The 22,322-nt window shown below is 36.2% G+C and overlaps 1 protein-coding gene across 3 annotated transcripts in view; it reads right to left on the reverse strand.

The window, feature by feature from the left end:
• LOC107981322 overlaps nt 1–22,322 on the reverse strand; it is a 526,190-nt gene that overhangs the window by 466,817 nt on the left and 37,051 nt on the right. The gene's annotated exons all lie outside the window — the stretch shown is intronic.

A 22,322-nucleotide genomic window follows, 5' to 3' on the forward strand; every position in this document is an offset into this window, starting at 1 on the left:
TACACGGAAAGTGCTTGAGTCGCATCGATTGTCTCCTTACAAATTTAATATCAGTAAGGTAAAATACATAGTCATTAAACTAATTTAGAGCTTTGTAACCACTCCTGCAATTTTGAATTACGTTTATCTGCATTAATGAGGTGTTATTTGAAGTTCAAGACAAACGTTTTAGCGGACGTAAAATAATAGTACATTACGATACGTGTGACTTAAATGGTTCTTTTTTACGGCGCAGTTAGCACCCTATCGTAGCGAGTGCGCTAAGCGCCGTGTAAAACTGAACCATTTAAGTCAAGAGTATCGTATAAAATTTTATAGCACAGACTGCTAAAATCGGCAAGTCTCGCCTATTCGTGACTAAAGTAGTCCTTATCTCGCTACGCTCGTGCGCTAACCTCACGCTGCAAAAAAGGACTACTTTAGCCATAGATAGGCGTGACTTAACAGCGGATTTTTGCCACACTGTGCTATAAAGTAAGATTAGTGATTAGTGGGATAAAATACATAAAAATAAGCTTTTTCTTTAATTTATTGCTTATATTTGCGAGTCTTAACAGCGTAATACTGATTTTTGGAGTATTTTTTGAGATTATGGATGAACGGGGGCTACATGCCTAAAAACAATGGTGTATTTTTTTGCTTATTATTTTTCTCTTCCAGCGAGTCTTAAGGACATATAACTGCTTTCCCGTAATGGTATTTGTTACTGTTAGAGTTATACCAGGCCGTCATTTTGAACTCGTCAAATTAATCTTTCCGAGGGATTCGGATTCGGAAAGTACACTAATAAACGAAGATTTTCACCAAGTTATAGCTCATTCCTCTGTAACCCAAATTGAATCTAGATTTTTGTCCAAACTCTTTCAAATGGCCCCACTGTGCGGCGGCACTCTCCGCTCGGCGCCTCACTGCTTGCCAGCAACACGCTCTCTGCTCACGTCTCGCGTCTAAGCCCCATTGTTTATTTCAAGTTACAATAAAGTAACGTTTAATAATCTTTTCTTGACACGTGCATGAAAAAGACCCGTTTGTGTAGTATGTTTCGTATGTTTCAAAATGTTAGTTAAGAGGATTTTATGTGCTGGATCAAGAATGTCTTCTACTATAGCACGACATTTTTTTCTTCCAATATTCATGTTTGTAAGTAGTTCCGACTCAGGTATGATTCCATTGAAGTTACGAAGTACATTTTCAGCTTGCAGAAAGGACAGATTGTTTTCTAGCATCGTACTTGTATACATTATTTCTGCGGCTGCGACATCGGGTTTGAAAGCACCAGGCTTAATGCCAGTACTAATCAAGTGTTATAACTAGTTAAATGTATACCAATGATGTTATTCCTGGCATTCAAACCTGCTTTACATCCGATACAAGTAACTATATTATTCTCGATATTACTCAAATCAATGTTTTTTTTTTGTAATCCTCATTCTCATTCCACTTTTTCTTTACTGCAACTGCATAATCGTAATACATTTTTTTTTAATTATTCTTCTACCGGTACGTCCTTTGTTGTATAATCATGTCCATGACATATTTCATTAATGAAATCTTGAGTCGGTGTTGGTTCCGATTCCTGGCAAATCTTCTTCTTGGACTTCGGCTCATCCGCAATACCCAATTCTTGATGTTTGCGCTTAGCATGTCTTTCAATGTAATATTTGGTACCTGTAATTTCAATTCAGTAAAGCTTACACGCAAATATTTTGGATCCTCGGCCTTTTCAACCCAAGGAAATCTGTTATCCATTTGTTAATTCCGCTGTAGATAAAAGAATTCTGTTAACATTAAACATTGGTAAACCCCTTCACAAATAAAATAATTAAGTCTATAACTTTATGTGTCAAACAGACTAAGACTAAAACTTATGTGTCTAAAATATATATCAAATTAACTAAACAATATAAAAATAAAGTCCCTTTTTAAATCAAGTGGCGCGGTAGCGCCACGAAGGCGAGTTTGAGAGGCAGACGAAGCTTTGGCGCCCGCGACACTATTTACTTCTATATTGGTATCCGAGATTTTACTTTTAAGAAAAACGATACTTTCCATAATTGTTTCTAGGTAATTTTTGTATTTTATTACATTCGTGTGCTAATCAGTGATTTTTAATAGAAATTGTCAAAAAAAAAAAACGCTGTCATTTATATAATATAAACAATCTTGTATATGATTTGCTCAAATCATTATTTTTTTCTCCAGTGTGAAAGGACGGTGAAGTTAGCTGCCTCAAGTGTGAAAGGACGGTGTAGTTAGCTGCGCATAAAAATGATAGGGAATTGCTTTTCCACCTTTTTTACATATACTCACATTCCTCATATCATTGCGGGGTTACATACAAAAAAATATTACTTAAATAAAAATATTACTCTTAAATATAAGAGTTTATATAATAGGTATTAAAATCATTCAAGAGCAATGTCTAGGAGTACAGGGTGGCCGATGACGACGTCTAGGTAGTTCGCCCCGTGGTTTTTGGTGTCTAGGTGTAGAAATAATTGAAAAGGGGTGTATATCAGAACAATTAGTGATTTCATGTTAGTGATAAAAATGTTACAATAAAGCTGTGGACAAAGGGTTAAAGATGCTTATATTTAAAAAAAAATAATTACAAAAAAGGATTAAAATCTCTAAAAAAAATAACTTTTGAAAAAGTAAAAGGTTAGGCGAGTTTGATATATTCCGCAACGAAATTACAGATAGAAAAGAACTGAGATCAATCAAACAAAGTTAAGTTTATCATATTTAATCGTAATGAAGCAAGGAGCAACTCTCAAGATAATTAGTATTTAACTTGCCATGCCCGTTTCACTTTGTTTATTGGTGGACAACTGAAATTTTCTTTTTATGTATTCGATCGTCATACAAACACCATAAGTACAATGAAACGGGCATGGCAAGTTACGTAGTAGTTATCTTGAGAGTTGCTCCTTGCTTCATTACGATTAAATATGATAAACTTGACTTTGTTTGATTGATCTCAGTTCTTTTCTATCTGTAATTTCGTTGCGGAATATATCAAACTCGCCTAACCTTTTACTTTTTCAAAAGTTAATTTTTTTAGAGAGAATATTCTACCATAAAGTTTAGTCCCTTTTATTCCATTACATCAATAAATTAATAATTGTTTTAAATTAGTGTATTACGATACGAGTGCGCGATGTAGGTGATTTGCGCCCGAGCGCAGCGAGGATGACAAAAAAGCGAGTGTATCAATCTATTTATCTCTCTCGCTACTATATCATAAGCTTCATCTGCTCTTTTCTATGCAATTTTGATACATTAACTAATTTCAGAAATATTTCATTTTTTATTTTATTACAGGATTGCTTGAACTATACATTAGGATTGAATTTCCTCCTGAAGGATGATGTAAATAGCGAAATTGGAATTATAGACATGGTAAGTTTAACAAAATTTTTAGTATATTACAATACTGGTGGCATCACTCGTACTTTTACCACTCGTCTCTCTCTCTCTCTCTCCTCTCTCACTCTCTCTCTCTCTCTCTCTCTCTCTCTCCCTCTCTTTCTCTTGGGGAGCGAGAACTCTAGTTCCGCGGTCTCACTTGATCTTTGTGTTGTGTTTGCTGCTTTAACTACACGAGTGACAACTGTGGGGGACTGAGGGAAGCTACTACGCATTACCGATGCTTTACCATGTCGGTAAATGGATCTAAGCGGTCATGGCAGGACGCCAATCCAGAGTCTGCCGCGGTCAACTTGGAGCAATCAAAGCGGCTTTGCCAGGAGCACAGTATACTGCTTGAGTACACTCGAAAATGTATATAAACACGAAGCAGAGGACTGCTTAAATATACTCGAAATTTGTACCCCTTCCACTAAAAAAACTTTTCAAGCTCGGTTAATTCAGGCTTGCGATTTCTTCTTCCCCGCCGGTCATACTCTCTGCAGAGGAAGCTCGTGATTTGGCTGACAGCATGAAGGAGCATAGAGAGACTCTTCTCTTTGACCGAGAAGGACAGTGCGAGAATTAATAATTTACGTGACGCGATTAACAAGGTTTGGGATGCTTACAATTTAATTTCTAATGCTTATTTGTATAAGCTCGCTATGAACTGCGGTAAGACGTAGCTCTCGGCAACGCGCGACTCAATCGAGAAGGCCTGCGATACTCTTAATCAAATTGTCAAAGCGCCAGCTATGAAGCAAGTGCTGTCAGGAGAAACCGTCGCTTTCAGACTCTCTTTCGCAAATGTCGCAGCAGGTAGAGCCAAAGCTTGTCGCGCGCTGCCCAAGTGCGTCTCCATGGATAGAGGTAAGTCGTTTTTGTGCAAAAGTGCATCGATCCTTTCAAGCTGAGGCTCAAGCTTAGTCGCATAGGATTCGTCCAAATAAATGTGGTGTGAACTTATGGCCCGTATGAACGCTCGTGTTATAATGAAACTGTGCGAACTCTAACAACTCATCCTATTCGATTTTCTTTGATGTAAAATTTTTTATATATTCGCACAGAGGGTGATGAGCTCTCTCTAAAGAACCATTCGATTGGGGTGAAAATGCCGTAGTTTCAATCGTTGTAAACTTAAATCTACGCGCTATATGTTTTAATAGTTTACATGTAAAATTTGCCCCTCTATCTGTTAGTACGAGCTTTGGTGACCAAAAATACATATAAATTTCTTAACTAACGCGTCAGCTATGGATTCCGCCGTTTGATCTGACATAGATGCTATAATTATAAATTTAGTTAGTTGATCCTGTATTGAAAGTATATATTTATTATTATTTTTAGTAACATTAAACGGACCTACTACATCCATACAGATTTTATCGAAAGTTTTTAAGGGTGTATCCGTAATTACCATAGGTTGTTTAATTTTTATTCTTTTTAGCTTATTTCTCTGGCAATCCTCGCATGCATTTACTCTGTTTTGAATATCTACCTTAAGATTTTCCTATTAATACTTATCTTTTATTCAATTATATGTTCTATTTATACCCGAATGTCCTCCTATTTTAGTAGAGTGTAGCATTTCAAACATTTTATCTGTTTGCTTTTCCTCTACATAAACTATATTATTTAGACAGATCACAACCTTTATATTTGTACCTTCAAATATAGTTTTCAAAATTTCCTCAATTTCCTCCCAACTTATATTATTTATTATTAGATCTTTTGAAATGCTAAATATTAAAAAAGCTTTTTGCAAAAATATTGTTTTTAATAACTGAAATAACTTATGATATTAGTTTTAACAGTAACTACCGATTCGGCTGTATTTAAACATAAAACAAAATTTTATTTTTAACCTTATCTAATATTTCAATTTCATTATCAATTAAGTTTTTATTCCAATGAATATTTCCCTTTTTTAATAATTCCCCTACATTGTCTTCTAATGACTCTCCTTTATTATTAATTATATGAATAATATTATCATTGCGAAATTGTATCGTATTCTCGGAATATACTATATTTTTCTGCTTATCGTGTGGTTTTTCCTCCTCTGGTACACTTTTCTTTCTAAACTTTTGTACCTTGGCCCTTTTGTTTTTTTTTTTATCTGTAACTTCTTATTATGAAGTTTCAATCTTTGTTCATTAATAATTTTTATCTTTTCATCATTCGTCAAATCTTGCGACGTCTGATTTTCTTCTCGCCTTTTCTGGGCTCTTGTTACTACGCATATATCCATTTTCGCTACAGGATTCCTTGATAATACATCTGCATTTGTATTTTGTTTTCCAGCTTTATACATAATTTCATAATCATAATCTGCTAGTTTTAATCTCCATCTCTAAACCCTTTCGTTATTATCCGCAGATTTCAACCATAATAGTGGTCTATGGTCAGTTACAATTATAAATTTATTTCCATAAATATAATTTTTAAATGTTTTTATAGCATACATAATGCATACATAAAATCCAGAGCTTCTTTTTCATATGTTGCATATTTAAGTTCCGCAGGCTGCAGTACTCTTGATGCATAAGCTATTGGTCTGTCTTTACCTATCTCCCCTTGAGAAGTTACACAAACTAACGCATATTGACTTGCGTCCGTCGTTATTATAAACGGTTAATCGAATTGCGGATATTGCAAGATCGGTGCTGAACATAATGATTCTATGAGTTTATCAAATGCAGTTTGTTGCTCTAATCCCCAGGCAAATGGCCTATCCTTTTGTATTAATATGGTTAGTGGCTATTCTGTTTTTCATGTGATTGTTCAGTTTGTTTTAACTCATCCTCTATGTTTCTGATTTTTCGAGTCCTACTCTCTTCACAAATCTCTTGATTTTCTTCATCTTGCATTCTGATTTTATCAATATTATTCTAATGATCCGTTTCTTTTAAAATATTTTGTTGTTCTATATTATATGCATCATTTTCGCGAATAATTTATTTTAAAATTATATTCAAAATTTCTTTTTAGCTTAACTTCATTCCGGTTTTTGTAATCGGATCTCTCTGTAATTTTAACTTTACATTATTGACCTCTAAGTACCCTTCATCTAAACGTAGTTTACTTCCTCTTAACAATTTAATTCCCAGTATTCCATCATATGGAATCACAAAATCATTAGGTCCTACGTGAAAATCAAAATGTTTACTATTTATCGGTAGTTCTATTATACCTAATGTTTTTATAGAACTATTTGCGATGCCGGATAATAATATTTTTTTATCTAGCAGTTGTGTTCCTATACGAATTTGATTTTGTTTTATTATATTTTGTGCTCCACTATCGACAAGTAAATTGCATACATTTTTAGATAGGGATTTATTATCTCAACATATTCTAATAAATCATTTAATTTTAAATGATATATTTCTAGTTTAATTTCTTTTTCCTCGAGCAATTGAACCTCCTGCTGATCATGATCTTCATAATTTGCCCTGTTCTGATTCTGAGATGCTGTTATGACATTTGTTTTAACCGTGTTTTCTGTATTGCTGAGTGGATTTGTGTTGTAACTTCTCGGCCACTCGGTCCGAGAAGGTTTTATTCGTTTCCCGACTCTATGCTCGGCTGGTTTTGTAATCGGAAACATTCTTCTGTCATATGGTTTGTATTTTTGCAGATACTGCAAAATTTGCTCGCACGCATTTCCAATGATTTTACTTCGGTACAATTTTTTATGTTATGACCGCTTTTGTTACTATATGTACAGTTTTCCTCTCTTCTAGCAATATTTTCTAAATTCTTCAATTTTCTACACTTATATACAGGGTGACCACGCATTTCGCAATAATCACACTTTATTTGGCTATTATTTGTATTTTGAAAATTAGTATTTTGATTGTTATAGTTGCTATATTTTCTAAAGTTATTAGAGTTACTAAAATTTTGATATTTACTATTTGAATTATTAAAACTTTGCTGTTTATTACCTATTTGAGGACAGTTTTTAGCTGAGTGGCCTTTTTCATCACAGACTTGACATTGAATATTCGTTTGAAAAGATTTTGTCTTGTGTTGCGCTAATAATATTTTGACTTGTTCACATTCTATGGCTTCATGGTCTTTTGCATTACAAATTGAGCACATTATAAATCTGTTATTTGCAATCGGACTTCTTACTAACGGGCAGTACTTTACTGGATGTCCAAGTTGATTGCATCGTTTGCATATAACCTCTGCAAAATTCACATGAATTGCTAACATCTGCCTTTTTTGTACAGGCAGTTGGATCATGACCACTTTCCTTACACTTCCAATACAATTCATATTCTATTAAAAATAGGACTTGAGTCACTGTATGGCCCATAACCTGGCAATATTGGCAATGATTATTGCAAAATTTACAAATCAATTCAATTTTATCCTTGACTTTTCTGCAGTTGTTCGACAAATGCTCCTTGTTTTTACAATATACACATCCCGAATTATGACAGAATAATGCTTCATGCCCATAACTGTCACAGATTTGACACGCGTCTATAATAGCATTACTTGTATTGTAATTATGTGAATTGCTATATATATTATTTATTTTATGGCATAAAATTCCTCTTTTATTGAATTTCGATTCTATTTCTATAGCTTTTGTAATGGCTTCTGTTAAATTGGTTACTGCTCCCAATTCTATTCTCATTTCTTGCTTTAATGCTTCCTTAAAACCTTGAAAAGCATCATTATTTATTTTAGTTTCAAACGCGGCCTTTTCTGTTGCTGTGAGACCTTGTACTTCTTTGCTGACTTTAATCTTCAGCACTAACTCTTGCAATCTATTGGCAAAACAAAGAACCGATTCGTCCGGTTTTTGCAAAATTTCTTCAATTTGCCCATACAGAGAGTGCATATTCTCAGTAGATGGGTATATCTGTCGTATTGCTTTTATCAAATCTTCAATAGTATTGATTGTTGCATACAACATTGCCTTGTAAGTTTCCCCTTTTAATTTAATTTTCAAAATTGGAATTAAATTAGCTTGATCTGCTGCTGATGACATATTCTTGGTATGTTTCAATTTTTCGATGTATTCATTTACCGAAATATTTTTTCCATCAAATTCTGGGACCAAATTAGCTACATATTTTAACGATAAGCGTAGCGGATTCTCCGCCATGTTGATATCGTTGGCACGATTGCGGTCAAGAAGATTATTATCAAAATCAAAAGTAAAATTAAACTTTGAATTACTTGGGTTTCCAATTAAGCTAAGCTGGTCACTAACACCTTCTAAATCTATTAACGATGTCTTTTCAACTCCTGGTAGAAATTTGGTAGAAAGTTGCTTGATTTGCTTTTTGATTGCTCCCGTAGTTCGCCCTGGTGTTGTATCTTCCTGCTTCAAGTCCTTATTTTCTTTCAAAATTTCTTGAATTTCTAGATTCTGTTTACTTTGCTGATCTGTATCGGTTGTTACTATTTGTTGGCTTTCTTCTAGCTTTTTATTATTTATATCATATAATAGTACTTGCTGACTATCTCATTATTTATTTTCTTACTTTTTGTGAATGGGTTTTGGATATTAGGGACTACTATGTCCTTTGTTAATGCTGGATTTCCACGAACTCCGTTTCTAGTTAATCTTGGCCTCTGAGTGTCGTTTTTATTTACTTCTTTCTTATTATCACTCATTTGATAATCTCATTTTTGTTACCTTTTTATTTATTACAAAATCTTACTAAGTACGAATTTTAGAATTTCAAATCGCTTACAAACAATTCAAACAAAATTTTACTGTCCTACTTATATTTTAACACACGATCTACTTTCTAGGTATGCGCGTAATTAATTTCTTCACATATGTTTTGAATATTCTCGATTGACCTAGTGACACAAGCGCTACCAATTTGAAGCGCTTCTTTCAATCGCCTTGCAGACACTGCAACGTCAGGTGAGCGCGATCGCCGATGAGCGCAAGCAGGTCACTCACCTAATTTTTCTTTGAACTCGCGATTTTATATTTCTGTTTTAATGATTGATTTTCCAATCTAACTACCGTTTTTTTGCAAATTTTATATATATATTTTTTTTATCTCTGTTTATTCAGATATAATTTTATAGTTGACTAACTGAATTTCCCGAGTTATATGGTTTCCGTTAGGATATTCATTTATGGAAAAGAGCGCTATCGGCAAGTGACATATAAGTCACGCGCGCTGGAAGCTCGAAGAGCTGCCAAAGAGGACACCGCGCAAGTCGGCTCAAAATGCATAGAAGAAGCTCCTATGAGCCTGCAGTTAAGGAAGGCAATTCAGAGGCGAGTTTGATAGAAGAAGACCACAAGGGGACTCGATGTACTAGAGGAGAGGATTTTTACTCTAGTTTTTGGATTGGCCCTCCCTGCAACGTCACATGTATTAAAAGCTCCAAATAAGGCAAGGAGCTACATCTAGGCCTCCTAATTGGCCAAATACCCACCCCGCCGAGGAGTCGAAAAATCAGAGATCACCTCTGCTACGAGAGCATAAAAAAGCCCAGCAACAGGTCCTCATGTTCTCAGTCTGCTTCAAAAATCATCGCCACGCGCAAGCTCTGCCCGGTACAGAGTCTCTCGCGACTTGAAATATTTTTGACGATACAAACATTTAGAAAAATTCCGACGGTTCAAAAACTTAGAATATTTCGGATCAGTTAAAACTTTTCAAAGTTAGTAGACTGACGTTGTCATTCGTCATTCTCGATACCAGTTAAAGTTATTTGCGACACATACGTTAGTGCGAATGAGCGTTCATTTAAATTTTGTGGCAATTGAATAAACATAATAATAAATTTAATCGCGAGTGTACATTTAACCCAAAAGCTCCTGATCCCTGACGCGTCCATTCGCAATCGAAACCTATTCGCTTTGGAAGCTGAGTTAAAGCCGCTGAGAGGACGTGCTGGAAGCAGAGCAGATCCGTTTCAGCAATAAAAGAAAAGGTAAATGATTTTCATTAAATAGGCTGCATGCCTCCATCGCGCACTTTTCTCTTCCTCTCTCATAATTAGAGACTTAAGTAGCCTCATTCACGCGATAACGATATCACGACTAGAGTAACGTCAATCTTACGAATTACCCGAAAAGTAACAAAATCAACGTTAAAGAGTTAAATTAAATTAGTGCGTGTAACGAAAACTAGCGCGGGTTCAAAAGACTTTCCGGCTGCTACTGAAGGCCGTTCTGTTAGACAGATCGCGAAGGTAGTCAGGCACCGACGGCGCTCAGCTTCGCGCTCTGAAGCTTTGTCTTCGTCCGTGCTTATAAAAGCTGAATAACCCGTACATAGTTACTGTCCAGCGACAACTTTCAATAGTTGAGGACATAACAATATTCTGACATCTACATGAAAACTGAAGTCTTGCTACCAGCAGATGTTTTTGAAAATTGTCGAAATCAGAGTATACAAGTCTATGGTCTCGACCCTGCTCACTATATACTATTCCAGGCTTTTCCTGGGATGTAATCCTTAAACATAGGTGTACAATTAAAACTTTCAACAGATATTGATATAGTACTTTTTATAGAACGTGGAATCCGAGGTGGTTTAAGTCAGTGTTCAAATCAGTATGCAGCAGCCAATCATAAGTAAATGCTTGAAAAGTATAATAAAAATAAAGAAAATGAATATTTAATTTCTTTAGATGCGAATAATTTGTACGGATTTAGAATTTCACAATGTCTTCCATACAATGAATTTGAGTGACTTGAAAATTTTTTAAATTTCGATCTATTTTACATCGCATTAGATGCTTCTCATAGTTATATTTTAGAGGTTGATTTAGATTATCCTAGCAAAATACACGATGAGCATAATGACTTACCGTTTTGTCCGGAACATGCAAAACCTTTGGGTTTTAAGCAAGAAAAACTTTTAGCTACACTTCATCCTAAATGAAATTATGTTATTCACTACGTGGCTCTAAAACAGGCTCTCTCAAATGGTTTTCGACTCATTAAAATACATAAAATTTTGAGATTCAAGCAGTCTCCATGGCTTAAGTCATACATTGATTTGAACATTATTATGAGAGCCGTATTGTTATTGACTACTTGGATTGTTTACGAAATTCATGCATTCAGAGTCGAGAGCAGTACGCTATAAGATCCAAACTTGCGACGATGTGCGTCGCAGCCGCTTGGGATTTTGCGATGTAAATCCAGAGCGGTAACACGATTTTTTAGCTGAGCTGCGAGTACCGGGAATCTTGTGCCACCTCGCGGTGACAACAAGGGCCCGGCGTGTTGCGATGCGTCGCGCGGGCTGGCGTTGCGGCAGCGTGGCGGACTTCTTCCGAGAAAACCGCCACGTGAGAAGTCTGCGCGGACTCACGAGCCAATAACAGGCCTTCTCCCGCGTAACGTAGGGAGAGGCAGAGTGGGATTTTCGCGAGTGCAAGCCCGTTCGCGCCCGAAAACGAAGAGGCTTGTTCTGGATCTTGAGGTGCTCGCACGTACCTCGAGCTAAGGAAAATAGAGAGTGAGCCGCTGTCAACTCGAGGAGGTTTTTTCTGGAGAAAGAGCAATGAGGAGGCCTCAAAGAGTCGAAGCTGCTGAGAGCTGTCCTGGACATCGGTGCGACGTCGGCAGAAGCCACGCCGACAACCCGACTCAGACAGCGAAAGTCGTCCCAGTTGGCCGAGACGCCGACACCTGGATGGGCCATCGAGAAAAGGGACGAAAGGAAGCAGAGATAACGAGAGCCACAACAGAGAACCTGCCGACCCGAATCCGAGCGTCGAGAGTTCCGCTGAGGTATAGTGGTTAGTGCGAGAGTGAGCGAGTGTTGCGTTAGCCAGCGTTCAGGTGCAGCGGGGGACGCGGTGCGCGTGAGCGCCAAGACAAAGAGAGCGGCCATTGCCGCATGGCGTCGTTAGCCACTAGGGCTTCGGCGGTGTAAAAGAGTGTAATAGAATAAACTGTGAGATTTTGAACAAAGAAACAGAGAGTTCTTCTTAGCGAATTCCTTCCCATCCTCATTTGGCCCAACGTGCATTCCCACGCGCGTGACGATCGCGGAACCTCCCCGCGGGAATAATAAATCTGACCGTTCGAGTTAGTGTTGCACAGCCAGCCATCAGTGGGAGCTGATTGACTGGCGACACCGTCACAAACTTCACAAGGTGGAGACCATTAGACAGAGGAAGACTGCTTTTAGACCTTACGATAATAAAAAATTTCTTCAAGACAATACTACTGATACGCATGCCTGCGGACACTACAAAATATCGATAAATAGTTAAGTTCGAATAATACACATACGCACATATTTCACGTAAAATTCAATTTAGAAACGTCTGATTCCAGCAAAGAGAAGCGTGTACGATTTAAGGAAGAACCAAACATACACTTGATGTATACGTGGAAATTTGCGCATTATGAAGCTCGATATGGCAAGTGGGAGCAGGTCGCACGTGATTGAGAATGTTTTAGGAGAAGAATTTCACAAATGAATGAAATTATAACGCCAATACTTGTGAAAAAATTGAAGTAAATGTAAAATAAATGAACAATAAATTTGACATCAATTATAATTTATTTATGTTTTTACACATCATTTTTATTAATCCAACTGTTGTGAATATCGTCAAAACCTAACCATTTTACATAAAATTTATCACCACTTTTTTTTAAAACTTTGTCAATCAAATAGCCATCTAGATATTTAGTCTTGAGAAGTTCTTCCTCGTAGAATCCTCCAGCTATTGGTTTGTCTTGATAATCTATTAGATGATAAGTATACGGCTTCGTAGGTAAAGTGGCACAGTCCAAGCATACTTTGAAAATACATCAATAACTGTGAGCAGGTACTTAATTTATTTTTCCCTTTATTTTGCTTGACATATGGGAACATTTCAAAAAGATCTGCTTGCCAAGATTCATCGATATCTTTGCTGAGAAAAGAACGTCGTGGATAATTACGTTTAGCAGGTTTATGAAGTTCCTCGACTAGTCCTGCTTTCATCATAAATTACAAGTTTATTTATTCCAGTATCCAAGATTTGTCATTTCTCTTGCAAATCTTTTAGCGTATTATTTATTCTAGAAAATTCCGCCTCAGTATTTATAATTTTATCATTTACTAGGCACTCCACCTCCTGTAAATCTTTTTAAAATTTATCAGATCTTCGTTTGATCAACTTTTTTAAAGACTTTAAATTTACAGCATCATCTTGATCCACAGTATCACCAACATGACACAGTTTTCAATTCTCTAAATCAAAATTTTGATCTCTAGTCAGCTTAAATCCTAGTCCAGGCAGTCCTCGAGATGTGCCTGCAAGGACTAGATGATGTCTAAACACGTCAATACTCATTTTTATACTGAGTTGTTACAAAATAATTTTTAAATAACAGTTTCTTCATGATCCGAAATATCTGAATCGCCTACAGCTGACTTAAAAGCTGATTCTCCAGGATCATCATCATCATCATCATCGATGTCGCCATCATCATTATTATCATCATCATCATCATCATTATAGTCTTTTTTATTACTTTGAATGCGATCTAATTTTAATTATCTATTCTTTTATTTTTTAAGTACTACTGGCGATAAACTCTTTTCTTGTTTATTATGTTTATTTACATCCATTAGCTTTTCCAGTGGTTTTACGAGCGGTTTGAACGAGTCCTCCAAACTTTTTTTCACCTCCAATTTAGGTAACTTTACCAAATCATACTTTCCTTTCAAAGCTTTTCGAGCTTTCTCAACTTCACGTAGAACTACAGTTTGTTGATCAAAATCAGACATCTTGATAGTTTAGAGTCTCACAATCATGCTAAATTTATTCAGTATTCTGTATATTTAAACTGATCAAAGCCTTTTCTGTAGCCACCATCATTGATATTGCGGTCTTTGTCTATAACGAAAAAACTATGATTGTTATTATTCCAACACATTGAACAAATATGTTTAAAGCGTTGATATGTCATATCTGTTTTAACATGATTGTTATAAACATGTTTCAAGTTCATATCATCTTGTCGAAAAAGTACCAACAAGTTGACGTTGTGACGCACTAAACGTTTCGGTACTTGTGCATACGACTGATACAAGTAGAAGCAATCCACGCTTTTTTGTCTGCCCATGCAGTAAAAAGTTTTGACATTATCCTACTTCTCACAGGCAATATCATCAAAGACAAAAATTGAGTTGTGTTAAGCTTTATCAGGTGATACGACAAGATCATGTTCACCGAACGATAAATATTTAATACCTGCTAGAGGCTTAACAAGTTGTTCCAAAAATGTATGTTTAGAATAAATATTTTTAAATCTCAAACCATTAGGATGAATGATTAGAGATAAGATAGCGTTCCTTGTACCACAATTAGGCGGACCACAAAATGCTGCTCTTATACTGCTGGATAGCAATTTTCCATGACGATTGTGCTGTTTTTTCTGCTACTGCTGGGTCAAAAGATCCAATTTAACCACTGGCAACTTTGCTGCCTGCTTCTTAAGATCCATCGTGCTTCATGAAATTTCATATCACGACTGACTGGATATATTATAAATATTAGCATTTATAGTACCCTCAGTCAGTCTCGCATGAGCTTGTTAAGAGCTAGCATCATGCACCAGAAAAAAGGTACAGGTTTAGTGAATACATTGATTAACAAATTACCCATTGAACTTCATGTGCCTGGTAATCAGTACTGTGGTCCAGGTACTAAACTTGCTTAACGTTTAGGTAGTTGTGTATCAGGAATAAATCCTATAGACGCTGCTTGTAAGGAACACGACATTGCTTACTCGAATAATCCAGATAACATTCAAGAGAGAAACGCTGCTGATAAAATTTAAGTAGAGAAGGCGTGGCAGAGAGTGAAATCTAGAGACGCTGGTTTGAAAGAAAAAGCGACAGCTTTTGCTATGGCAAATACCATGAAGTTAAAATCAAAGCTTGGTATGGGTGTTGGAAGAGGAGGAGGTGGAGGGCGTAGATTTAATAATTTTAAGAAAAGGATTTTGAAGAAAAAGATTACCCTGAAAAATTTGATGGAGTCAATAGGAAAATCTATTATTCCTGGCAACGATTCTCGCTCTATGATTAAGTCAGCACTAAAGATAGCTCAAGAGCATGTAAAAAATGTTGGTGGAAAAAGTAAAATTAATGTTTCACGCATATTGCCTGTCCCCAGCAAAGTGGGTGGCTTTCTTCTAGCACTTATTCCACTTTTTGCTGATTTCAGTGCAGTAGGCTCACATGCAGGAGGAGCTGCGGGAATCGCTAAAGCAATAAATAAAGCAAGTGCTAAAGAAACAAATGAAAGAGCAAAAAAGACATAATGAAAAAATTGAAATGTTGGCACTTATTAAAGGGCTGTTTATGAAACCTCATTGTAAAGGTTTCAGCATCTTTATGAAAAACAAAAAGTATAAAGAAAGACAAAAAAGCTTCGATGAAATAAGATTGCCTAAACGTGCACTTATTAACTACGATCTACTTAAATATGTAAACTTAATAAATATAACAAATTTTCGAGGAGTTTTTATGCGAGATACTCTGCCTTCAAACCTTCAAACGGTTGTCGAGCTAGAGAATCGGCAGTTATTAATGTTGATGATGCAAGTTGACCTGGCACGCATTGGGTAGCTTATCGAAAAATTGGTAATAAAGCTACATACTTCAATAGTTTCGGTGATTTACAACCACCACGAGATCTTATGAATTACTGGAAAGTATCTCAATATAAGTACAATTATCAGAGGTATCAGGAATTTTCAACTTTCATCTGTGGTCATCTATGTCTGAAATTTCTCTGCACTCAGCTCAATCGTAAGGATAATTTTTGTCTATATAAAAAGAAATCTACATGAGTGATTTGAATTAGTCTACTTAAGATGGTTGTTGAATCAATGACTCTCAGCCTTTCCGGCACCTCCTCGATCCTGGAAACGCACTATTTTTCTCCAATAGAACTGGATTCGGATAAGCAATACAGTCTTGGACTTGTTGTACTGCTAACTTTTAATTCTATACTTAACGTCGATGAAAACTGTAATAAATTTTATGATACTAAAGAAATAATTGAACTACCTACTGGTAGTTATGAGATTGAGGATATTGATCGAACTCTTCAAGGTATCCCTCAATACCAGAGGTATAAAAGTTATTATGTGTAGTCATGAAATAGATTTTTGACCGACTGACTCGATTGGTCGTCTACAAGGATTCAGTCCAAGACTCTCAAAGTCCTATATAAGTCACGACTCAGATTTACCAGTAGCTATTCTCAAAGTGAACGCTTTACGAGTTGAGTGTAACATTACGACAGGAGCATACATAAATCAGCAGAAAGTTCATACAATACATGAATTTTTCCCAGCAGTTCCACCAGGCTACAAGATAATCGAGGTGCCTTAATAAATAATATACTTACTAATATCTGTGACAGTGATCATTCACCCACAACTACGCATAGTAGATCAAGATGATGATTTGAATTATCTCCGAGGTTAAATTATTACAATTCGTCTACATTTAAAAAGCCATCGAAATGGGTATTGTTTTTAATGCTAACAAAAACTATATTAATAGCTCAGTATGTCAACAGACAGTCAGTCAGCAACGAGTGATCAAACGATTACAAATCAGAACAGTCAGTTTCTACAAAGTCATGGTCTCAAAGTGCGTGGCGGAGAAAGAACAGGACCTCAAGCGAGAAAAATACTGAAAAAAAAAACTTGTACGTTTATCTGTTGTTGCTGTGTGCCTCAAAAAAATTTGAATCAGTTCTTAACGTACAATCTCCTGTCATTTTTGATGAATCAGTCTGACATTATCAGGTTCATGCTAGGGTTGTACGAGTTCCCGAAAAGTCAAGTTTCTCGCCCGAAAAACTTGACTTGACGAGCTCGAGTCAAGTCTTAAGTCAAGTCAAGTTACTCGAGTTTTTCGAGCTGTTTGTAAAACTCGAGCAACTCGAAAGACTCGAGTAGGTCGAAAGACTTGAGCAGCTCGGAAAACTCGAGCAGCTCAAAATACTCGAGCAGCTCAAAACTTCAACTATCTCAAAGTTTTCATGTCGCTAAAATCAGCCGCTTGCCACCGGGTGCCTGTATACTTGTGACCTAAGTAGCACTTTTTTGCACGGCGTGAGGTCCCGATTACGCTGTATAGAAGTGTTACTTATGTCACATGTATCGTAATGTTATACTATATCATATGGATCTGCTCCTAAAACAGCCCTCTGTAATAGTGATGCAGCCATTGTGCCCTCGCAACTTATACTTTCTTCATAAAATCTAACGCTCTCGTCAGTTACTATTAAATCTTTCTTGATAACGCATATGCCTATGCCTCATAAATCTTTCGATCTCTTGAAAAGAGATGCTAAGACGTCGGAAATGTAAAAAAAAACAAATATAATCGATGTTTAGTTCATTGGATCATTAAAATCTTTTCCTAACTAAATTATCGATGAACATTCGAGACTCTCTTTTTATAAAAATAAATATTTTCTATATTTTTCAGGATCTCGCGTTATCCATACTGAGGAAAATGTAAATAAAAACGTTCTAGCTCGCATTTCGCGTATAGAAATAGTTGAGATTTTTACCACGTCCAAATCGACTCGGGAAGCCTAAAGTCTGCAAAAATATTATTATAATATATTCATAAGCGTACGTAGGAAGAAAGGGGTGAGCCGTGTAAAATAACTTTCCACGCTCTTAAAATCAACAGTTTACTTATTTCTCCTGTGCCGTATTTTAAAGTATGTCTAATAGACCACAGATATGTGCAAATCCACGGAAAACCGGTCACTTTTGGGGGTTTGAGGGAACTAAATTAAAATTTAAGTGCAGACCAAGCCAACTTTTTTGGGTTCCTTAGGCCATCCAGAATACAAAAAAAAACTTGCATTCCCGAGATTTAGAAATACTTATTTTTTTGCCAAGCAGTTTAATTTTTTTTTATGAAAATTGAACATGGAAAAAATGAACGAAAACTACCAGTAGATAGGCTATAGGCATACCAAAACATAGGCATACTAAAACACCCCCTCTCCTCTCAGAGTGTTTTGGTACCCGATGGAAGAGGAGGGATCCCCTCTCTCTCTCCAAGATACTAAAACACCCTCTCTCCTCTCAGAGTGTTTTAGTACCCGATTTTGGAATGCCTATAACGTTCTCTACTTTTATTTTTAATTTTTTAATTTTTTTTATTTTACTTTACAGTTTATGGTGATAGAACAATTTCATGAGTTTGACGTTGTGCAATGCACAGGTCGTCTTATAGCTTGGATTGTGATTTGTGCATACTGTGACGCACTTAAAAGATGGTTTTGACGGATAGCCATACTGTTCAATATTGTGAACAGGAAATTTGAATCGTTGAAGCCATTTCTCTTTTAATGCACCCATGACAACAATTTTTGATACATCATGTAAAGCGTCACGAAGCAAGTTTCTGATTTGAGAGTAGTCATGTCCATCCGTTTTCCACTTGATGCCATGATAATTATGTTTGAGCCATTTGTTTTCCCTTTGCATTTTGTCTGAGAGTTTTTTCTATGAGGAGGGATTTTTGAATGTTAGAACAATAGGATCTGCACTATTTTCCTTGAGAGGTATGATTGCTAATTCCTTTAGAATATAATCTTCTTCGGTTTGCTTGAAACCAGTCATGTCTACTGCATACTCCATTTTCCGGTGCAGCTTAGATGAGCTTCTTGATATCTCCACTAATAGGATTGTACTGAACGATGCGATCGTGTAAGATCAAGACAGTAGGCTGAAGTGTTAGCAGGATAATCTTTTTTAGCCTCAAACTCCAGACGCACATCGACAGGAGTGCTCTTGAGAGATTCGTTTTGTCGAAAACAGTCAATAACTACGAGTGGTGCTAAGTTGAGAAACGAAGACTTTGTCAGCAGCTGTTGCGGATCTCTTCCATAGTAGGATTTTTGAAAATTAGCGTACATATCATAGAGAATGGCAAACTGATTTTTAGCTATGTCGAGATTCATATTGTTGTATGGATAATATTGTGAATTCAAGAAAAGTTTCACATTACTCAACTCACAATGGTCAAATCGACTGGCGTTTGCAGTTCTCAATGATTTTCTCTTTGTTTGCAGTCCAAGAATCACAAAACGAGGTTTTTCCAATTGATTTGATGTTTTCACCGTCCAGACGTGTTTAGTAGTGCTTGGCAGAAGAGGATATTCAAATAATTCCCAAGAACGGAAACACATGGAGATAGGATTATCTTTATCAATGAAATTCAATAGCTGGATTTTTTGTTTATCAGATGCAACAACATATGGCATCGACTACTCTATTTTTGATACTTTTACTTCGTAATCTTCATAAGTAGTTACACCAGATGCTACAGTACCTTCCTGGATTATTACGTTCAAGTCGCTTCTCGATCTTGTGAGAATGAGCTAATGCTTCATATTAACTATAATCTTTTTATAGTCTTCTGCAAAACCCAAGATCATACTCAGTGGAATCGCAACGTCAAAATTTCCCTTGTCATCTACGACCGATTTGATATTGTCTTGAATACCAAGCCAGCCTGCATTCTCCAGCATATTATTCTGATTCAAATTAAATGAAATCAATCCTTTCATAACACTGCTCAGACCAACATTTTTACTTTTATCTATCTCCACAGCATTAATCTCATAACGAATTTCATCAAACAGATGACAAATGCCATTGTTGACAAATTTAGTTTTAGCAAGTGCTGCTGATCCACCTTTTACTTGCAACTTTCCACATATATGGATAGAGCTGTGCGATGGTAAGAGACATAGATCTTGATGTTGGATAGAAATACGAATTTCATCGCTGTTTTCAAAGCTTAATGATGAGTAAGGTTGATGTGCGTGTACTTCGTAATGAGCAATAGACTCATCGAATACGACACCTGATTGAATGCTTAGAATTTCGTCCATTTTTCTGGAAGCAGCAAAGAATTACACACGTGAATTTTTTCCACGTACTTTTAGTCCTAGACTTTTCAGAAACTGAATGATCTTGCTTGTTAACGGTTTGAGTTTCTTCGGTCGACTGATGACTGGTTGACATGATGGCTGACTTATATTGATGTGGAGTCTAATAGTGATTTCCTCTCCTCGATAATTCACCAAATTTCCATCCTGATCGACGATTCGAATTTGTAGATGATCTATGCACTTGACACTGACCGGTAAATATATGACGTGTGACGGAACTTCTATGATTTTATATCCCGGAGGCACTCTGGGAAAGAACTCATGGATTGTATGAACTTTCTTATTATTGATATAAGCACCTCCAGTAATATTGCACTCCACTCTGAGTGCATTGATTCTCAATATTTTCACTGGTAAATCAAAGCTGTGTTGAATGTTTTCTTCAAGAGTGCAAGGAGCAAAGCCAAGGAGACGGCCTATGGAATCGTGAGGTGTGAGATCTATCGGATGACTGCAGAGAATTTCACTTCTAAGAGTATTGTTGTTAGATTTCAACGAGAATTCGATTCCTTTGGATTTCAAATTTGCTTGTAAAAATTGATTAATAGCATCAATCTCATAACTGCCAGTAGGAATATTAATAATAATATCTCCGTTTAAATGCAGTTTATTATTTGAATAGTCAACATTGGGAATAGAGTTAAATGATAAAAGTTCAACTAAATCCAAGACAAAATTTTTATGCTTCGGTAGTTCAATCGAAGGAAAATATTACGCTTCTAAGACAGATGAGTTTCCTGAGAGACTCAGAGTGAAGCTATCTTCCATGACTGATCGGAAGATAATGATTCTATTCGTCAGTGAGCACCTCTTTTATAGTCTCCCAGCTAAGAAAAAGAGACAAGATGGCCACATATAAATGAGTCAAAATTTTGATATCTTTTATAGTTGTATTTCACTTCTTTCACGTTAAAATACAACATGAGATCTTTATCCCAGTTTTTCCTTTTAATTTCATAGCATTGCTAACAGCAAAAGCAAAAGCTTTTTCGCCAAGACTAGCATCCTTAGCTCTGACACGTTGCATAGCTTCCTCAGCAAGCATCTTGTCAGCAGCTTTACGATCTCCGTTTTTATCAGAGTAAGCTATGTCGTGTTTTTTACAAGCCTGATCCAGCGGATTAATTCTAGGATCTCCTCTTTTCAATCGCTTTTGCAATTTGGTTCCGGGACCGCAGTATTGATATCCAGGAAGATGCATTTCAAAAGATAAGTTATTGATAACTTTATCAAGTAATCCATAGCCTTTCGGCTGTTTCTGAGATTTGTGTATGATCATCTCGATTCGAGTGCTGATTCACAACTGACGTTCATGGTATAAAACTAGCGTTTATATTTCGAGAGCTCAATGTTATATTTGACTCTGTTGAGTGAACATGGATTTTACCGAGCAGAACGTCAAACTCCCCGTGACAAATTTCGATTTTGGAAAAGAGAAGAGAAAAAAGCGTCATGGGGAATTACTACCAGATAGTATACGAGCAGTTTTCTGTGGGCCATCGAACTGTGGAAAAACAAATAGTTTATTGGCTTTAATAACACATCCCAATGGTCTTAGGTTTGAAAATTTGTATGTATACTCTAAATCATTGAATCAGCCAAAGTATCAATTTCTCAAAAATGTCCTGGATCCGATTGAAGGAGTATCATATCTTCCGTTCAGTGAGCATGAATCTGTAGTATCTCCGGATGAAGTCCTTCCAAATTCAATTATGATTTTTGATGATGTGGCATGTGAGAAGCAGGATAACGTCAGAGCATTCTTCTGTATGGGGAGACATAAAAGTGTAGATAGTTTCTATCTATGTCAATCTTATGCTCATATAGGAAAACATCTGATTAGGGATAATGTCAATTTGATAGTAATTTATCGACAAGATAATGTAAATCTTATGCTCATATAGGAAAACATCTGATTAGGGATAATGTCAATTTGATAGTAATTTATCGAC

This window comes from Nasonia vitripennis (assembly GCF_009193385.2).
Source record: "Nasonia vitripennis strain AsymCx chromosome 1 unlocalized genomic scaffold, Nvit_psr_1.1 chr1_random0003, whole genome shotgun sequence".
Lineage (NCBI taxonomy): Eukaryota > Metazoa > Arthropoda > Insecta > Hymenoptera > Pteromalidae > Nasonia > Nasonia vitripennis.